This window comes from Zootermopsis nevadensis, unplaced genomic scaffold (assembly GCF_977971745.1).
Source record: "Zootermopsis nevadensis isolate Lab colony 2312 unplaced genomic scaffold, Znev_1.0 Znev_ptg000015l, whole genome shotgun sequence".
Lineage (NCBI taxonomy): Eukaryota > Metazoa > Arthropoda > Insecta > Blattodea > Termopsidae > Zootermopsis > Zootermopsis nevadensis.
The window spans coordinates 6822615-6844331 of record NW_028259147.1 but is presented as its reverse complement, the minus strand read 5'-3'; the positions used below and the strand labels follow the sequence as shown (position 1 = coordinate 6844331).

The following is a 21717-nucleotide window of genomic DNA, read 5'->3' as shown; positions in this document are numbered from 1 at the left end:
TTTAAAATCAGCATATTTAATGAAAAGTTAACACTTTTACATCATGTGGCAAACGTAGGAGGACTTATTAAGCAACACCGATAAACGATCGTGGCAGCTGCGAACTAGTTACGAACTAATGTCAGCTTATTTGAATGGTTTGGAGTGTTGAAAGTGTAACAGTGCATTAACAGTGACAGATACTAAACTCTTCTTGAAATCAACTAAAAAAAGAGAAGGTTACTGACACGACGTAGCTGAGAGCCGTGGCCAACTTATGCTGTAACCCACGTGAGTATTAGCTTCTTTCCGATAATCATGTTTATCTAGAATTTACGCCACAATTTTGTTTGGCAAAATCTAATTTTATGAAGGCATTAAGAATTAGCCATATGTCACACGCATGTAAAGAAATTCCTTACCCCTAGCAACTCTGTTATTTTCACCATTCCTGACTTTCGGTGACCAGGTTTTTAAGCCCGTTCGTATTGTCTTTACAGATTAGGTACCTTTACGCCTTAAAATTCTCATTTTAAAGTCTTCCCCTCATATTTCGACTGTGTTTATAACTGTCTTCTGCCAGTTATCTCTACGTTTGTCGTCTACTTGGCTTCTAAATCTCTTCCTTCATGTAGTAATCTCTTCTGTATTACCGACCTCACGTTTGTCGTGCTCTTCAATGTTTGGCATTTGACTATCCACTTACGAGTCCTAAATTCGTTCCTGCCACGTCTGTTTTCTTTCTTATCACCTCTTTTCCGTGACTCATACCAGTTAAACCAGTATTTTGTGTAATTTAAAGTATATATTGGGCATTATTTTAAATTTCTGCAAATTATTTTACTTGTAATCCTTTTTAAACCTCTCTTTGTCTCTGGAATTATTGATTTAGTATATATCATAGGCTTTTCTTGCAGAATGTTTCTATTTGCAGTTTACCTACTGTTTTTGTTTTAATAACAAAGTTAACACGAACAAACGTTTAAAACCGTAAAGGTATGAAGGTAGCTACTGTGAGACGCGATTGTGTTATAGAGTTATATATACAAATGCACGTTTTTATTTCTCATATTCCTTTTACTTTCGTAGTAAGTAACGTCACAGAAAATCATATTTATTACGTGAATGTTATTCTTGGGACCAACTCATGTGACTGGCCGGCCTCAAATAGCACAGCTGACAGCACTTTCCAATGTAACTTATCGTTTTTAATGCAGTAAGCATTGCTGTATTTTGCAGTGGTTCCCGAAAGTTGTTTCCGTGGAGGGTCCTGGTGAACTACTTTAATTTATTTAATTTAATTTATAATACGCCATGGTACAGATAACAAAGATGAGAAGAAATTAGTTTAAACTGCATTTAATTTATTTTATATATGTATATTGGTGCTGAAGTGCCCTGAGGATTGAGACAGTGTGTTCTTCTGAAACGTTAGTATTTACCTTGAAGTCCATACGGCGTTACAGCCCAGAAGACCAACATCGACGTTGGAAGCTGTGCCAGGTTATCGTGAAATAGTTGCCAATTTTTGTCTGGCACTACTCGGCACCTCGTGGCAATTCCATGCTAAAACGAGGAAAAGTGAAGTTTTAATAACACAAAAATTTTCTTGGTGGTTGGTGATACAATAATGGCCCTGTGAAGAAATCAAAATTGCTTCCTGAAGGAAGCTTGAACTGCGATTTATATTTCTAAAACGTCAGTTAACACACATTTAAATACACAGGCATGAAAGAAATTGATAATCCCGTTAATACCGTACGTCTGGCCACTGTGTAAGATTAAGAAAATGTGAACTTTATTTGCAGAAAGTTTCTTGACTTTATGAGAATACTTGGTGTACATTTTTAAATACCGCATTGCAATAGATTCTGCACGCCGTTGTTGACTCATCAAAATATCTTTGGTGATGTAAAAAATTAACCTTTGGGTGCGTGGTAAGAACGTTCTGTACAGCCTTCAAAGACCATGCTTTCGGTTACAACACTGGATCATCAAAGCCTGTCTAAGAGAGTGTACGGATTTCTCACCTCACACCACAGACATTGCCATACGTTGAACAGAGGACGAAAATCAGAACTTGTGAGATTTCAGGTTCTTATGGCTGCGAGTATGAAGATGGCTATCTTCTGGGTTGTTACGCCGTCTAATCTGGTAGAAGCTTACCGACGTTTCAGATGTCCTTATTGCCTTCTGATCGTCTAGAATTAGGAAAAAATGTAATGTGATTTTACCTGGAGCAGCTTCTAAAGAAGTCGACGACTGATTTATCTTCGACACTGCCTGGCTTAAATAACTTCATTGTCCACGGCATTTTTTAGCAGTCGGTAATTGCTTGTTTCAAAGGAACGTACGGAGTTGATTGAGACGTGCCTTGCTTTTGAAGGATTTCGGTTTGAATTTTACTCGGGGGCCGGCTATATTGTCTGTAAAACTCGACTCTCATGTCAAGTTCTATTTGTGTGTGGAAGGAAGCGGTCGTGTCCTACTTTGAGGCACTATACCAGCATTTGTCTCCAGGTACTTAGGAAAACCGCGAAATATATCTGTGAGAACAGCCGTGTCCGGATCGAGATTTGAACTCAGGACTCGCAGAATTCGAAGCAGGAATGCCAGCCACTGCTGCAACATTCGGTAGGATGAATTTCTGGAAATTAGTTACTGATTAGTCTCTTAAGTTGGGTAAACAATTGTTTTCTTTAATCTGCTTATATGTTGTATAGTTACGGAGAAGAAACACGCGGATAGAGTGACGAAAGCGACCTCCCGATTATGCGCTCATTTCTGAACACAAATTAAATAGTAACAGTGACAACCATGTCCTCGTGAACATCTGCTAATTTACACCGCCCTGGTATACTAACGCTGAAGAAACAGACAGAGACCATGGGTGATAATGCGGTGTAAGTATGGTCACAAGGCCCCTCCCACCTGCAGACCCTGGAAGGTCTCTGTGACCTCCATTAGTAAATTCTATATCATCCTTTGTTCTTTGAAAACAGGAACCATTCCAGTGAGGACCATCTAATGGTTCTGTACTGTGTCTCTTGTATTCCGGAATTTCTGGGTTCGAATATCAGCTGGATTGCCGGTAATTTGTCTCATTCTCCCAAGTTCTTCTAAGCAAATGCCGATGTAGTACTGTGCCCTAATTGTATTATGGTTATTGAAGCATTAGTTAATTTTCCGATTATTTTTACAGGCTTAAGTAGAAAAAACACTTCCCTATTTGAGATTACCGCAAAACTTTCATTAGAAAGGTGCATTTCATTTCGCCCAAGTTTTCTTGGAATTTTGAAATTGCTTTTTATATTGCACACCTATTTTATGCTTTAACTACGTGATTAATCTCATATAGACTGTGCATACGTAATGAACTCCACAAATAATGCAGCCAGTAACAGGGTTATTTTAACCTCTTAACTGACACATCCGTGTCGTGTTGCAGATTAAGTCAGATGTCCACCTGGAATTGATATGGGGATTTTTTAGGCTTATTTCTCAGTGGTTAAGGGAATCGTCTGGGTTGAATCAGTGTTTTTAAACCTTTTATCTTATGCACAACATCGAAATTATTAAAGCTACCAGTGTAAATTTTTTTGCAGCCGAAAGTAAAGGATCCAGCCTTTCTCTGCCATTAAAACAAAGAGACAGGTCCTGATAGCTCTGGTACAATCCAATTTGGTCAGTACTTATGGTTAGATTTCTGGGGGTTTGGTTGATATCGGATAGGGCTAACAGATGTCACAAACATGCAGAATTTTTCAGGGCCTCCTGTTTTGTTTTATCGGAACTGCTATATTGCAATTTTTTTTCGAAACGTCCTGACGTTGCTTGCATACATTAATACAGCGCTTGGCGTTACAGGTTTACACTGGTGTGCGGGTTACACGTTCTTTAGTTGCAATAGGTTACCATCTGTCTCGCTCCATTCTCCACCCGTAACACAACCCCCCCCCCCTCCATTTCTGTCATATTCCCCTCATGCGCAATCAAGTGCCACGATTGGAAAGTCGGACTGTACCAATGACTGATTACGAAGGAACGTCTGTCTTAAGTAAATCACCCACTATCGACCCACTCATTCTTCCTTCGGTTTTTCATTGTTGGCGTGGAAGGTCATCGTCGGATTTGTTATCTCTGTCTATATGGCGACGACTTTTCGAGCCAATAGATTTGGACGCGACTCAGTGGCGACTCATAGGATAAGTAAAATTGTCACTTTGTCTGATCACTGCGCTATTAAGTCCTGCTCAGGGAGTGGTCAGCTTCACACTTCGGTCGTTTTCCTCTGTTAGAGTAACTGTCGATATCCCCTGCATGGGAGGCTTGTCAATTAAAACCCCGAATGTGAAAATTTGAGGCTCTCACATCGGTGATGACGTCGATGTTGGTCTTCTGGGTAGGAGGCAAACATCGACAAGAGAACATACTGTTTCCATCTTCAGGATACTACCACTCAGAAGACCACATCGACACCAAATGTAGAATTTAAACGTTCAAATATAAATGGCTACATTTTTCTGTCGTTTAATAGCGGACTTTGTGAATGAGGTAATGAACTTTTGGGTTCTGTAAAATCAGGGGATTATATGACCATATGATTAATTACCAACTGAGCAGGGAAGGTTCTTCACCACGACGTATGTAACTCGGTGAAGCAGGGGCTCGGTCCGCCACTGATGAAGCCCAATGCATTGTATGCGTTGCTGACGGTACAGGAGGCGAGGCTAGCATCGAGTCATTTACCTGTTGCAGTTCTTAACGACCTTGAGCTGATTTCGTGTCCACCCACAAGAACCGTAACATTAAGTGACTTCTAACGCAGAAAGCCAGGCATTACGATCATAACGAAGTCCGCATCATCTGACGAGTATGTGGGCTATTATGTGGTCATTGGCCACTCGGTTATTTTACGGCGCTCCGTCAAATTCCGAAGCTATAGGTCCACAGACTCAACTGATATGTACAGTATTTCAAGTTTGAGGTTTTTCTCGGTGGTCCATATTTACCGTAGGATTGTTGTGGGCATTGCACTCTGTCACAGTAGTAAATATATAACATTACTTTACTTGGACCCTGAAAAAACGTAGCTAACGTAGCCGATTGTCATTTATGCAGGGTCCTCTAGAATAGTATTCAACCTTTTTTTTGTTTGCATACCCCCAGATATAATTCTTTTCAACTTTGTACCCCCAAAGTTGTTGGTGTATAATTCAAGTTATGCATAGTATATAATCTACACCTAAAATAAATTAAATAAATTACATTACTGATTATTCAGTGTTTATCATAAAATATTTTTTTTTTAAATTTCACGTACCCCCTAAGATGTCTTCGCGTACCCCCGGGGGTACGCGTGTCCCAGGTTGAATACCACTGCTCTAGAAGACTGCAACTCCAAATATGGCAAGGACACACCTATTTTATTGATTGGAGGGAGAATGTTTAGTAAATTTAAATTTATTGACTCATCGTGGCTGTGAAAACGTAATCAGTAGCAGCGGCCTTCTGCGTCATATTTCCAGTAGCCTGTCACGGCCTCATACCGGCATTTATTACATAGATTCTCCCTTATACTGTACGCTAAATGTGCGAAGAATATTTAAAATAAAAGTTGCAAGATGATCAGGTTAGACTTGAGCTTCGCGAAAAATGGGATCTCACTGTTAGTGTAGACCCCCAATACGAATTATAATCGAAATTCGATAGATGATATGAATGACGTTTGCATTCCGAGCCATCGCTGACATTGTTTCATTATCACCTTTACCACTTGGAGGGGAGGGGCAGTTTCGTGGAGTAATTTAAAATGGCCGATCGACAGTGTACAGAGGATCGATCTAATCGTTCATTGCACTTCATGCAACTTTTTACACGTCGATCTGATTGATCATGACCAAACTCTGTTCCTCACAGCACGGCTTGCTGTCCAGACGATGTTAGCCGCAGTGTTGAAGTTCAAAGTGTCAGCCATGTTAATTGTTTTGCGGAGAGGTGGGTTGTCCGGAACCAGACGCACAACTTATGTCAGTAAGACAGATTACCATTGTTTCTACCACGTAGCCGAAGGTCGCGTGACCCGCCGGTAAGGCAGTAGCCTTCTCTGAAAGACTGTCGCTTTTTCCCCGCGTCATGCTTCGCCCTGGATGGGAGTGGGGACCGAACACTACATAGTCAGCTGCTTTGACTTGCTTCGACAACAAAGCATTGGTTGCTCGACTGGAGTTCTCAAAATAAAATAAAATAAAATAAAATAAAAATGAGTTCATAAGTTGTCGAATGCGAAACTCAGAACTTTTTTATTTCTTTCCCTGTCGCTATACATCCATCCTCTTTTGTTTCTCTCTTTCTGTTTTCCTTCCTTTGTATGCATGTTCGCTTATTTTTGTTTCTCTCTCTCTCTTTTTTTCATACTTTTCTTAAACGACTCTCATAGAGAATGCTTTTCTGTGTTCCTTGCAGTTGGGCTCGAAGGATATAGGAATTCAACATTTTTAATCCTTCATAGCAATTACACATTTTAACGATTGTGTCTTTGGTCAGACAGTTTAATATTTATGCTGTGTTTACGCGATTTGTTAGCGTGTTTCATAATGATACGTGAGTAATTCCACCTAAAATCGCGGAGCTTCCATGGGCATTGGTCGTGTTGTCATAAAGCGAGACACAAACTTTAAGGCATATTAAACAAGGTTAAGTATACATCATGTTTTCACTGCAGCCTTAGCAGTCGAAACCACTGGCTTCCATCTTGGCGTATGTATTATCTACACCGATAAACGTACAAATGAATAATAGGCTTAGACATTTTTAGTTTTAGTGTTAGATGGAGGAGAATGGATATCTTCACGTTTCGGCCGTTTTGACCCCAGGGAAAAGAACCGCTGTAATACTCGGACAGTGGGCTACGTCGCCCCTGAGCCCACCTGAACGTTACGGCGTCGAGAAACCGTGCCTCTGCTGGGAATCGATTATTGATCATGTTTAAAATTAAATTCGCGCGACATTTTGATGCAGACCGCAAAATAAATGTAATTGAAAAATGTTAGTATTTAGACAAACGGTCAGACAAAACAACCCGTTACGCTGCCATTTTAAGTACTTCGTGTAAAAGTAGCTTAAACTGAGTACTGGTATGCAAATTGTGGAGAGAGAGAGAGAGAGTCGTGGTTCTTGTAATGACAGAACATGTCTTAACTACTCGAGAGGCATAGATTTGATTTCCCCGGAGTCCAGCTGTCAGATGTAGGCAACTTTCGTTTACCTTACCTCGAATGAAATGCCAGAACAGTACAGACTGAGCAAAAAGTCTGTGAATCATATATATTTAAAATATTTTCCCTCTGGTTGTTTCATGAGTAATTTAAAGACACTTTTTGACCGAAAGTGTATAATAGTGAATGATGACAACTAGACATGTTGTAGAATGATTGAATAATGCCTTAGGACTATGTAACAAGAACTCTTTTTATTTTAAGTTATTATCCTGTAACTATTATGCTACTAAGAATCAAGATTCGAATCCATGACCTTCCTGTCGCGAAGTAGAACGACACGCTCAAGTAAAAGTTTTCCATTGGTCAAGCCAAAGCCAATTGGTATTTACTGTGGAGTTTCATTAGGGAAAACTGAAAACTGAAATCTGCAATGCTGCAAATCTCATCTCCTATCTTTGATTCTGATTAACAACACACAGCATGACGTTCGTAATAATAATAATAATAATAATATAAGTTTAGAAATGCGTGTTGTTTGCAGTACACTAAAATTCCGAAGTTGCGCTTTACGTCATTGGTGCTGACGTCATCAGGACAGTTAACGGAATAAGAAATGCATCAATGATATCAAACGCAACATTGGTATCCAAGGTTGTTTGAACAGTATGACCCAAAATAATTGTTGTGACATTGCGATTGTAACAGTGCGATTTATTGTCCTAATTACAACAATGTAATTAAAGACGCGACAGACACAAATTTACAACAAATCTGAATAACTTCACTTTATAAATCTGAAAAATATTAAACTTCCTTTAAATTAGACAACACACATCGTTTTGCATCTGCAAACATTTTTGCTCTAAAATCTTCAGTTACTTCAATTACTTATACTTCACGCTATTTTACGTATCACTTTTTAAACTCCGCTGCGTTTTTGTTGGCCACAAATACCAGGTCCCCGAAATAAATTATTTTTCTGAAGGCCGCAACACTTTTCATGTTTAAAGGAAGGTCCCTGAAATGATTATTGCAATTATAATCAAATTAATATGATGTACTTATTATATATGTATATATACTGTCGTTGCATTTCCTAGATATTTGCGGGATGATAATTTAAATATGCCCGAAGCTCTCACGATTTGATGGAAGCGAATGATAAATGCGCTGTGTGATTTTGGTTTGTCCACCTACTCGTCAGGATAGCTGCGATGTTGATGAACTCTGGCGAAGGCAACGGACGTTGCGTGGCCTGTGAGTGCAGTGTTAACGCATGTAGCCACTAGTTTTTCGTCGCCCATCAACCGAATGCAGACTTCGACATATTTCTATGCCTCCCAAATATAAAACAGACACGTTTCTGTCCTTTATAATCTGCTTGTTGTGTCTTTAATCACGCATGCATTATGAGTTCCATAGTTTGGTTGGCTATTCAGATAAAAGCGTCGAAAGTCAACTGGTTACAGTTGTTATTTTTGACTTTCAGTTCATTAAATTAGTCAGACTACTACTTTTAATAGTTTTCTAGTTTAACCTCAGTTTTGGTAATGATATTAGTTTCCCACCGACTGCATGTCTAATCTTTATAGCTTCTTCTGTAGATGTGATGGTTGTAACGCTCTGACTCGTTCTGGAGACCCGCGTTCTTGAAAACAGGGTGTAACGTGCATAAGTGAGGACGTAATAAGAATCTTCAAGACAGAGTGGTCCAACGTTTTTCTTCCCTTGGCCCTTGGGCCAAGAATATTTTTCTCGTTAGTCCATAGCATCAAGGAACCCCTCGTGGCACAATTTTTTTTAAAAAAATCTAATAGCCACATCTTGTCGTTTTTAACAACACTTTTTCAGAAATGAAAAATTAACACAATATATGCTCAAAAAACTTCTACTGTGGAACTGCATATTATTTTGAAATTGCTTCTGCAACAACTTGTGTCGTTTTACATTGAAAACATTTATCTCACGGCAGGGTATTTAAAGTAGATAGCATGTATGGCACTTGTACTTAGGCAACAGACGAGAGAAGAATCTCGATTTATTTTTCAAATCCTTTGGAGTAAAGAAGATATGTGATCTTGTAATACCTAGTAATAGATTAACAAATGGTTTTGCGGACCTGCATACAAGCGGTCTCGGGCCGGGTGTGGCGACCACGCTGCTTTAAGAAATATATTCTGCAGCGTATTTATCAAGCATAACGTCTGTTTTCCAACATATAAACACACACACCATAAGTGATTTTCCTAACTTATTCCACTATATAGCCTCTGCAGTTTAAGCTAACCAACGAACTAATCTACTGTGGCAGCATAACCCAGATTGTCAACGTCGCTAGTATCGAAACCAGCAAATTAACCCTGTCTTTAGCCAGTTTCATATCATCCAAACAGCACGATACAAGAGTTTTTCACCACCGAAACTCTGTTTATATTTTACGATGTTGTTCTTCTGGATTTTGGCGCTGTCGGTTGTCTCTTTCTTCAGCCCTGAAGTATGTCTCTCTGAAACTTTTGCGTCTACCGACGAGTTTGCACGGCGCTAAAACCCAGAAGAACAGCGTCACCATCCTCGCAGCCTGAACACATCAAATTTCACTTTTTCTCCTTTTCCGATCTGCATTACAGCTTCCTATAAGGGACTGCCCTAACAGTAATAGATGAGCTGTTGAACATTGTGTGTCTTCAGTAGTGTCGTTAATCCAGCTTGACCATGCGATGTTGTTCTTCCTGTATTTTGTAATTTGTGAGATGGTACCAAGTAACCTTTCGCCTTTTCGTCTTCTGTCAAGCAGAAAACCTCGTTCGCAATGTCATTCATCCTTGATCCTTTCTTTTACATTTCACCTCTTTTTACCTTTGTTCGTTTCTTCATTCATCTTGGTGCCCTTCCGATCGCCGTAGAAGGCGAGGCCTTGAGACGGCAGCTTGTACTTGCCACCGACATCCTGCAGACCGAGTCGCGTCTTGGTGGAGGGTTCACCGTGATGTTTGCCCGCAAAATTTGCTCCGAATGCCAGGCTTGCTCATCCCGTTTACGTTTTTAGCTCCCTTTTCCTTATTTTATGACGGGAGATGGGCTAATTGGTTCGTCCACTCCCATCTGGATGTCTCTTTTTAATATCCTGGGTAATATTTGAGAAATAATTATGAAAGTTGGTATGAATATCATGCCACCCCCACCTTTGTGCTTACAATTTTCTGCCATAAATAATACCAAAATGGCGGCCGTGATAACGTGAAGTAAGAGCAGTGCTAGGCGGATATCTCTGTTAGGACTAGGATACTAGTCCAGGATCCTGACTTTTGTTTATATCTTAGAAAACGATTAAGTTTGTAAGGCAGTTTTTAAAGACCAGTTTAGGGCTTTTGTGAACACTGTGATAAACCTTTGGGATCGCATGAAGCATAGAATTTGACCAGGTGATAATTTTTTCGACGAAGACACTGGCACTGTTACGGAATTTATTTATAGGTAGTGAGGAACATCTTTGCCAAGTATAAACACTGATGGTATGCAGTGGACTCGGAACATAATGACCTCAACATTAAGGTCAAATTTATTGTTATGGAAATGTTTTAATTATTATACCTGTCTTATGTCACCCTTTTTAGTCATTGTTTTTTAATGTTATAAAGCGAGATAACAAACGTCGGAAAACAATTAACGCGTATTTCTCTTTATGACTGTACCACACTTTTTTGTCTTAATGCAGTTCGAATATATTAACACATAATTAAAGCAAAATTTCGCCACGGGACGAATTTGGCGCTGTCAGGCAGTGCTGGATGTGGACTAGCAGGTTGTCAGAAAATGTCCCAAACTAGACTCGAACCCCACATATTCACGTTGTTGCCTTGTAAAGCGTGCCGTACACTTGAACGCCATTTGAGGAACAGCGTAGAGAAACGTCATTAATTATACACGAAGTAACATGTAAGGAACAAAATGACGTCACATTCATGTTCACGTGTAAACAGAAAGATAAATGGAGTCTTTATACATGTTACCTCGTCCCTGTCATGGACAAATTTTACTTCAAAAGAAGGAGAAACAAAGAGAGGAAGGGAGAGATGGAGAGGAAAGTGCTGAAAAAAAGAAAGAAAATGTTATCAAATGTAGTTATGTGTATAAATAAATGCATTTCTACAGGGCTAATATATAATAAGATAGATCTGACTCAATTCTTCACGTTTTGACAAAATTTTGATGCAGATGATTGACTTCATGGTGCCAGATCCTTCTTAATAAGCTGATAATTGGTCAAGAAATTATCTATTTATGGGAACTGAAGATCCACGACCGTGGACACAGTACTCCGCAATTTGGACCTCGTCCTGAATAAGTTTAGTCCATTCCACAAAATCACGCCCTGTTTAAAAATCCATTTAATATTATCCTTCCACCTACACCAGTGTCTTCCAGGTTGTCTTCCATTCAGCTTTTCCGATCAAAAGTTTATATGACCATCTTGTTTTCCCTGTGCTTGCTGTATGTCATACCCACTCATCTTAATTACACTGAATGAAGGCACAAACTTTTGAAGTCCTTTCTTATGTAATTTTCAGTAGTTCTTTGTTAACTTCATTACTGTTAGATTATCAACAATTTCTTAACTCCATTATCTTTGCACTTCCCCCAGAGTAAAAAGAAAGTTTCATGTTAATATAAAACGAGAGGTAAATTTATAGTTTTATGTAGTTTAAAGTTTATAATTCAAATGGAGACAAGTCGCATTTTCTTTGACCTTAATGTGATTCCTCTGCTACTTCTAATAAAATGTTAAGGTCGCTTAGGGAACCGGTCATCATTGTCCTTTGTACTAGTAGACCTTATAACACGTTCGTGTCAGATTCTTTTAAGATTTAATTTAAGAAGTACATATTAGGTAAGTTTAATAATTAAGAACGTATTAACTCCCATTTGAATTCGCCCAGTCAGGAATTCTTACAATCACTTCCGCCTCTTTGGAAACAATTAAAGGGTAAGTGACGAAGGGATTAAACTGGCTATTAGGTCACCGTTAAAACGCTATTGAACTGTTATGGCGTGAAGGTCTATTCCCAACGGTGACCAAATTGAAGGATATTTATTGTAAGCTTTGCCTGGCGTGGCGTGCAGGTAATGTCACGAGTAATTAGTGACGACGTCTGCGTACTGTTTAAACTAATTGCAAGTATTCACAGGTATCAAGGCCTTTCCTGTACAAAACAAGAACAAAGTAATCCAGTGGATACGCACACTTTTCCAAATACTTTCTTTACAATTTTGAATGACACGTTGACCTTGGTATGTTCAGTTTCTGTATACGTAAATGTTCTGTTTTTAATCATCACTAGAAATATTACGCTTCATAGAAAGAAATATTTTTATGGGATGCTGCACCGTGTAAAGCATTCGTCATCAGAATGATGATCTTGATTATGGGGACAGTAAGCTCTGAAACGTCGCTTCATATCTATCAGACTAAACTGCGCAACATCCCAGAAGACAGCCATCTTTATACTCGTAGTGAGAACCTGAAATCTTCGCAAACATTTTACTGTTTTAATTTTATTTCATTTGGGTTCGATCCCCGACGGGGGCAGAGGATTGTTTTTTTCCCTGTAGCCTCTGCGTCTAGACCGGCTCTGGGGCCCACCCAGCCCACTATCCAATGGGTACCGGGGTCCTTTCCTGGGGGTAAATCGCGGCCGGGGCGTGATGCTGACCACTCACCCCACTTTAGTACCGAGATTAAGAATGAGTAGGAGCTATACCACCACTTCCCACAAGCGCCTATATGGCGTCTAGTGGGACAGCTTTATTTTTTTACTTTATTTTTAAATATTAATCATATCGAATAAAAATGTAATATTATTGTCGCTTATGCGTGAATGAAAGTATGAAATTTAAATTATGCTTACGTTGAGACGAGGAGCAGTTTAGACACGGAAAATTCTAACTACTATTGAGATCGGATCTTACCGTTTCCTTAGAGCCTAGATGCCTAAAATGAAATTGTGATCACAGATGTTCGGTGGCATGCCTCTACACCAGAAAATACGTTGTGAGGTCATTAACAGAACCGAACTGTCGCAGGACCAGATCAGTGTCAAAGTTTCCTATAATTATGACGAGTCACTGTGTTTCATAAAAGCGGGGAATTTTGCCAGATGATTCATAGTACGATAGGTAGTTTGATTGCAGTAACTGATGAACCATTGTTAAATGTAGGAAGTAAAAGTTAAGTTTTTCTGCATCTTAGGCGCCACGCCAAGAAGACGTGAAGGAAGCTTGAAGGTAAAGCTCCAAGAATTCTGGGCCTTGACAATAAATGTTTATAGATTTGAATGATTACCTTCACCTCCAACCGCTGTGCCCCCAGGGGAAGACTCTACTGTTCATTGAGTAAGAGGCTTTGCTGACTACAGAGCATGTCGCCATGTTATTGCGGAGTGAATACGTAACTGATCAGAAGCAAAGTGTTTGGGTGTTTGGTGATAAGTTACCTTATAATTTCATACGTAGCTAATAGGCCTACCACAGTGGAGTGTATTTTCTTGGATGTCTTATACTAAAGTAATTGGACCGAAGTCCATGGTACATAGTCTGACATAAAGAGCTAGTTGAAAAACGTAATCTTCTGGTTTGTTGCGCCGTGTAGTCTGGTAGAAATGTGTCGACGTTTCAGATGTGCTTGCTGCCTCCATCAAGGCTATGATCGCCCTGGTAATGGAGGCATCAAACACTTCTGAAACGTCTGTAAATGTCTGTCAAACAACATAGCCAACAATTCAGAAGACTGTCATTTTCATACTCGCATCCGTGAGAACACAAAATCTCACTAAGAATTTATAGTTATTTAGCTAGCCAAGAAATTTCTTACTTTTATGGAACCTGAAGGTTCATTACCGTGTTAAAAGAAGCCCGCCATTGGACCTTTTCCTGAGCCAGTTGAATACAGTTCATACTTCTGGAACTTATTTAAGATATATTTTTGTATATTTCTGTCCATCCTTAGGTCCCCCAAATGTTCTCTTGCCTCCAGTTTTTACATTAAAATTTTGTGTGGATTTTTCAGTTTTCCCATTCTTCTTGTCCCTCTAACCTCATTCTCTATCCCCGATTAAATTTATGTAATACCACACAGCCTACACGTATTAATCACGAGTGCATATGGAGAACAGGAGAAAAAAACTTATTTAGGCTAGCGGGCGGCAGTGTGTTATAATAACTTCTGTCCCACTCTATCGATCGACTGACTACTACCATCGAAAGTTGAATTGATACGATTATCAATTCGCATATTTCACTCACGATCTGTTTTCTTGATTGTCGGCTTTCTACTCTGTTCTTGGTACATGGGACTGATAGGAGGACAAAAGTTGCTGCTCTGCCAAGACTTGATACAATGAAGAATTATTTCAGTTTCGATCCCGAATTCCCAGTTAGGAACAAGAGCGTTAAAATTTTCGGTGTTTTACACGAGATAAATCGTTCAAATCCTACTAGGTCAGGTTAGTTTAGGTTAGACTGAGTTAGAGAACGAGAAATAAATTTTAACTGCCTTGCACTGTCGGCGTTGGGATGTCTGTGTCATGTTGTCTGGCGTCCCGAGATTAATCTTTGCTTGTTCGGAAACTTGTAGCGGCGTTGGGACGATAGGCATCGCGACGCTTGGCATTGAGTTGCCAGTGTCTTGTTCAGGAATTCTTGTCAGTTCAGCAGTTCAGTTCGGTGGTCAGTGCAGTGAGCAAGTCCAGTAAATCAGCGTTCCTGAGCATATTTGGTGCCGCGGACCCCCTTCCTACATATTTGGTCCTGTGAACCCCCTCCCCAAAATTATCTCATACATTCTAATTAAACAGAATACAGAATAACTGGAATGTAGACAGAAGGTGTCGTTTTTCATCATGTTTTGACTCCAGTGTGGCAATAAAAAAGGGACGAAAGAAGCTTAAAACTTGCAGCAATACAATATAAAAAAGTAAAATTTAGTCAACTTGTGGACCCCTGGATAACAAACACTACAAATTATAAAAGAAAGCGGAGCCTTCCTCGTTTATGTGAATCATCTTCGACCGTCCTTCATTGGGACTCTCTGCGCCTGCCAACTCTTATTTCGAGAACATAAATGGCAGTGCATCTCTGTTCTCTCATTGACATCACTGGAAGTTAAGGATAGAAAGGTGCATCAGAATAAAAGCTGAACTTCGTGTTGAAGAACAGTCATGATCGTCACGAGAGTGGTATGAATAGAGGGGCAGGCCCCAGTCTTACCTCGGACAGTTACTTCCGCTGGAAGATAGCACTGGAATAAAGAAACAGCATTTTAAATGTCTGAGAATAAGTGGAAAAAAAAAGTTTTATTGTTTAAACAGTCTACATGGTCCAAGTGTGTGTCTGAACGGATTAAAGGAGCAGCTAATATCCACTCATCATTATATTATTCATGCTTCCGCCAGATCTGTCTCAGATCGCAATAAGAGGGACCAGGTTAGGCGTGATTCAGCGCATGCTAATTAGTGCAGTGATCCGTGAGAAAGTAATTTTATGTGGGGAGTGTAGCTTGCTTCTTTCCCGACTGTAAAATACTTGTCGATTAGTATTTATCTCTGCACCGAACACTCAGTGATGTCCAAGGCATAATTTGTTGGGTCACGGAGTAGTTTATAGATTAGTTAACAACAGAATGTCCGGAAATGAACTTAATGTTACCTGTTTTATTCCAAATGCGAGAGTTCATATCGCGATGATAGTAATATATTTTAATTGATATCAATGCAGAACAGTGATCAGGTTATGATCGTAGTTCATGTTTTTCATGTACCTATGGAAGTGATGTTCGGTGACCGTAGTGGCCATTCGGCGAGGGAACTTCTCATTCGGGTACTCCATCACGTGTGAGGTGCCCCGTCATTCGCTGGGAGTACATCCGTAATCGTGTTTTGTGTCGTTCATATAATCTGTAATGTCTGTCTATAACTCCGTTACCGTTGAGGATCGGATGTATTTTCATATGACATTTCTGACTGGGAATATCCTCAGGAAGCATTGGTACAACATCACGGGACATTCTGTATAGTTGATCGGAGTCGATACCTGAGTTCACCTTCCAGTAAATGTGGCGATATATAAAACATCCGGTGATTCAGCGTCCGTACCGTTATTAGCCCAGAGGTGCTTATGGGGGATTACAAACTAGTTTGAGAGTAGAGCAGGATAGAGTTGTGAGATCAAGTCTTACATTGTGTGGGCTGCTGTTTATCTGGTGATATTATTTCTGACGGTGCCTCGAGTTACTCGTACATTGGAGTACAAAGGAAAGGGAAAGAGAGACAGTTTAAAGACAGAAAGAAAGAGTACTCCTTACTCACAATAATTGCAGAGACAGACATCAAGTGACATCATCCTTAAAGAATGATCAGTTGGAGTATTAGAATACAGTGTTGTATTCAGCGCTTGGAAGAATGGAATAGCAAACGAAAAAGACGAGGAAGTGATATCACGTGTGAATTGTAATAACAATATTTAGTTCTGTCATCCATAAAGGAAGGACAAGCAAAGAGCAGCCGACAATGTGGCATCTGGCGCAAGGAGGAATGATGGGCTAATAAACGGACATAAGTGATAAGAGATACCGTTCATAAAAGTGAGAAAAGTGAAAAACGTCGGGTAACAGTGAGGAATGTAGTTCATACAAAAATTAATGAAGGAGTGGAGGAATTAATAGAATAATCACGTATCCCGCGACATTGTTTCTGGAATGGTTAAAATTATTTTCCTGAATGACAAAGAAACCCTGCGAAACTGCGTTAAAGACTCGTATTTTGGGAATAACATATTAACTGGAGAAGAAAATGAGAAAATGAAGAGAATAGGAGGAAAGAAGAAGAATATTGCAGAGAAGGAAGAAGATGAAGATAATAAGACTACTAAAGTGATTAATAAAAAAAACTTGAACACGTAGTTAATAAAATATGAATACCAAGGAGGACGAATGAGGAGGATCCTTAATTATCAATCGGTATCCGATAACAAGACATACTGATGACTTATTAGGGCATTTTGTCGAGGCGTAATCAACAGACCTGTTGATTGCGAAATCCATTGTTCGACTGAACGGGGTCCACCTTGACTCGACGGAAGGCGCTGGCACTTTTCTGTACAAATCTGTCTCCTCCACACGCGTGGGTTTTACTGTATATCGCGGCGTGCCAGTATTACATACAGGCCACAGCTGAGTAGGAAATTGCTTATTGATAAGTAAGGAGGAAGAGGGTCGCCAGTTGGTCGCCAGCTTTTCACCCCGAACGACCAGGTTCTCGTCCATGTCAGCACATGTGGGATATGTGGACAAAGTGGCACTGGGACAGGTTTTTCTCTTAGTCATCTTGTTTTACCCTGCAGTGTCATTCCACTATTGCCCCATGCGCATATATTATCCGGGTAAGGCCCAGTTTCACAGATATATAGTTTCATCCTATTGCAACAGTAACTGTAAGGAGGAAAATCTTTCTACGTTCGGTCGATCAAATTGCGTAAATTTGAACTTGGAACTTCCCTGGTTCTGAATATGTTATGCGTAGTCGGTACAACTCAAGTCTTCAAGGAACTCGCTGCACTTACGGATGAATCGTTGGAAAAATATGTAGTGGAAAAGTCCTATTGAAATTTATTGCGGATTATTTCTTTCGAGATCCAAAACTTCTATTTCTTCACAAATATATTTTTTTTTTTGAAGGCAATATTTTATTGTAAAATGCATCAGATAGATTTAAAAATGATGAGAAACCATATTAATGTCTAAATATCGCCATTCGGTAGTCCATATTTCATTACGAGAACGACACGTGTTTTAGATATTTGTTTACAAGCTGGATTCATTAAAAACACTACAAACATTTCCGGATAATTAGAATTGAGCTGTGACTCTCTTTTTGGTTGTATTTTCATTTTGAAAATGCATCGTACGTGTTGTCTCCCACATGCCTTTGTCCTCACTCAAACACAATGTAGTAACACAATTAAGAGAGTAATGTGCTTCTTAACCAACTTGTATGGCTTTAATGGGCGTAGTTTAATATCCAGATCCGGCTTTTCCACTAGCCAGGCTCCGAATAAGCCACATTAGATGGAAGTGTTGCTATAAAGTATTGTCTTAGTGTATCAGGCTACCCAAAGGTTAGATTTGTTCTTGCATTATAAAACAAAGTTGTACCAACCACCATTATCAGTTCGCTTATTTTGTGTCATATATTTTATTAAATTTATCGTAGCCATAACTGATGTAAAATGAAGTATTCTGTTGCAAGTGCTTCCATCTTAGGGCACCTCTTTATGTCTGTTCTGGCGTTACCCACTTCGAATCTCGGCTGGACTGATAGTTTTTGTGGTTTTCCTCATCCATCCTTGGCCACTACCGCGTGTCTCAAATTCTCGTCTGTTCACCGTTATCTCTTTCCGTCATATTCAACATTATATATCTTCTGCAGCTGGAACAGTGTCTTGAAAGGATTTAGGGACCAGCCAGTTTCATTTATATTCAAACTGTGAGAGAAGTGCATCCACTTCGTCTTTCGAACTCTGTGCTTAGAGACCCGGTTAAAGTTTCTGTTCACTGTGTCTTCACATGTAACGGTTATCTGTTTATACACGCATTGAAGTCTCTTCTCTAATTTTTAACGGTTTAGTCGTTGAAGTCGCGATTGTCCTTTGTTTACTCATTCACTGGTGAAACAAGGCCATAATGGAGGGAACATGTCATCTCTTTTCTTAGAATGGTGGCCAACCAGACGCCTCCAGGTTGTTATTATGTAGGCGATATACTTGAGCCGCGGTCCGCAAAACACCTGCACTGACACCCATACGATGTTTAGTTAATGGCAAAAGCATGCCAGCCAGTTCCGCTACTTTCCTTGCGTCGGCCCATATGGCATGTCTATTTTATTCTCTATCCAGTATTTTCTATTTAAACAAGAGTGGAGAACACTCCTAGTTCTCACTCGAGAGGCTCTGGGCTAAATTCTCGGTGTGGAATCTTGACTGCATTTGTTGTGCTTTTCCTCAGCCCATTCATGTTAATCCAAGACTGTATTTTAAAATATGCAACGACAGCTTCCAGCCACGTCTTTTTCGATTCATGATTAACAAGTCATCCCACCATTAGATTACATAAACTAGGCAGTTGAAATTTTGTTTAACAAACCAAGAATCAGGCAATTAATTAATCAATCAATCAATGGACTTGGGCTTACTTATATTTTCCAAATGGGGCCTCTTCTATACCGCTTTGACCTTATGTTCATATAGCCCATGGCAGATACAAATAAATATATTGTTACAGATTATAAATTTATGTGACGTTACAAATAGGCCTATTATAATGCATAAAGTTATAGATCCTCAAAGCTGTAGAGCTCATCAAGGTCTTCATTTTTAGTTACATGTCGTTTCTTTATACAATGTCATTTTGAGAGAATATGATGGTCTGATTTGAGCTTCATGTAAGGTAGGGTTATATCTATCCAGTATTGACGAACGTCAAATTCGATTGACAATTCTTAGGCGAGACACCGCCCCTCCCCCACCTCCCATCAGTTACACGTTTAGTCGATGACTCAAAAACAGGCAAACAAGGAACTTGTAAATCGGAGTATGTCAATATCTGGGTTTAAAGATGGGATTTTAACACAGTCTCATTTGTTGTAATTTGGCTAACTTTGTCACATTTCGAAAGAAACTCGGACAGCCACAGGATTTGTTATTTGGAACGTGGTTATAGAGACCTCCCCTGTGACGTTACAGTTTTTAGGCATAATAGTTTCATGCATTTTGGCTATATAACATACTATTATCTAATCATTTGCATATTTGTGTTTTCTGGCTTGAAGTTCACTGGCACAAAAGGAACCCTATTAAAACAACAAAGGGCTGACAGGGTGTGGGAGTGTTTGTGTGTGAGCTAATGGCGTGTGGGTTCTTGTTACGCCCCGATTCCCAGTATTTCGTCCATTGCGCTCTTCATGGAACCACTGACATATTAGAACTGTGCACGTGCACGATTAGGCCAAAGGCACTTCTTCCTTTTCAAAATTGTATTAATAATTAATCTGTACTGGTTAGGTGTTATTGTTTAAAGCTTTGTTTTTGTGTGTAGGTTCTAATTTCTACGTAATAATAAAAATAATAATAATAGTGTGACTTCAACAGCGCCTAAAAGAGAGCATTGTTATATATACTGGTCATTTCATGGAACAGAATATTTCTTGAAAATTTGCTTATTTAGCTGGACAAGAACTTCTCCGCTTCATTACCTTGTTCACACCATTGGACCCTCCTCTCTCCTTTGCTTGCTAATTCAGTCCACTCTTTGATACTCTATTACTCTTCGATCTATTTTTATTTCTACATTTAGACCAGTTATCTGACCATCATCGCCCTGATAATGGAGGCAGCTTGGACCTCTGAAACGTCGGTAAACGTCTACCAGACTACACGGCGCAACAACCCAGAAGACAGCCATCTTAAGAAAGGTTTCGCGTGTCTTAAAGTTCCTAACAGTAATTTGACGAAAGAAGCATAAACTAAAGATATTTTCCGCAGTTGTTGTTTCTGTCCTACTTACCTCTTGAGCCATGTTAGTGCCAGTCCACGGACACAAAATGTAAACGTAATTTGGAATTAACTTTCATCATCGCAAGAAGCTGTTTGTTTCTGGTGCTCTCGCATTCAGTGGAGCACATCCCGATCGCTTGGTGGTGGTGGTGGTGGTGGTGGTAGACTGCTCTGTTCCCAATGTTCCAGTCCAGTTAACCACTTAAATCGTCTTATCAGGGATGGTAAACAGGCGACCAGTGTGCCACATGCAGCCCCGATATACATTACAATTTAAAGTTTATTATAACCATCATGCAGAGCTGCAGCAACCCCTATAATTTTTCAAAAATTGAAAAATTTATTATTTGTGTATAAAATTTTTGTAAAACTTTATTTCCTATATATCATTATTTTAATATTGCCCCTTACGTTGTCATTATCCATTAATCGGCTGAACTGATAGTAAGTCCACGGTTGAGGAGTGGGAAGCAGAACGGGGCTATCATCCGCCTGCTAGATTTTCAGCGCGTCTAGCCGTTCAAATTTATAGAGCGCTGCGGGCGGTGGAGTGAGGGGCAGTTCGCTTGTACAGCGCGTATCGGAGCTGCAGTTCCCGCAGCCGGCTTATAGTAAACACCCTTGCCCGGTACCACGTGTTTTAGACTAGTTTCTGTATCACAAACTGTTGAGTGGCTATTGTTAATGAGTGTTCAATAATTCTGTATGCTGACCATTTTTTGTTCTGATAATGTTAATGAGCAAAGGAAGTGTATTATAGTTACGGCAAATTACTGTTTATAAATTGTCTTTGAGTGAAAAATGTTGTAAAAAATCATGGCCTCCCGCTTCCGAACTTTCAAATTGTTAAAACACCGTCGATCACGTATACGTTTTCTCCTGATGTAAATTTACTTTTCATTTATTTGTATTGTTATGT

General features: G+C 39.6%; 1 protein-coding gene across 5 annotated transcripts in view; it reads left to right on the top strand.

The window, feature by feature from the left end:
• The first annotated feature begins 25 nt into the window (after positions 1–25).
• LOC110831216 (uncharacterized) overlaps positions 26–21717 on the top strand; it is a 66388-nt gene continuing 44696 nt past the window's right edge. For all 5 annotated transcript variants that reach the window (XM_087349156.1, XM_087349158.1, XM_087349159.1 and 2 more), the window contains exon 1: positions 26–270. The gene's annotated coding sequence lies outside the window, so the exon portion shown is untranslated. The remainder of the gene's footprint in view (positions 271–21717) is intronic.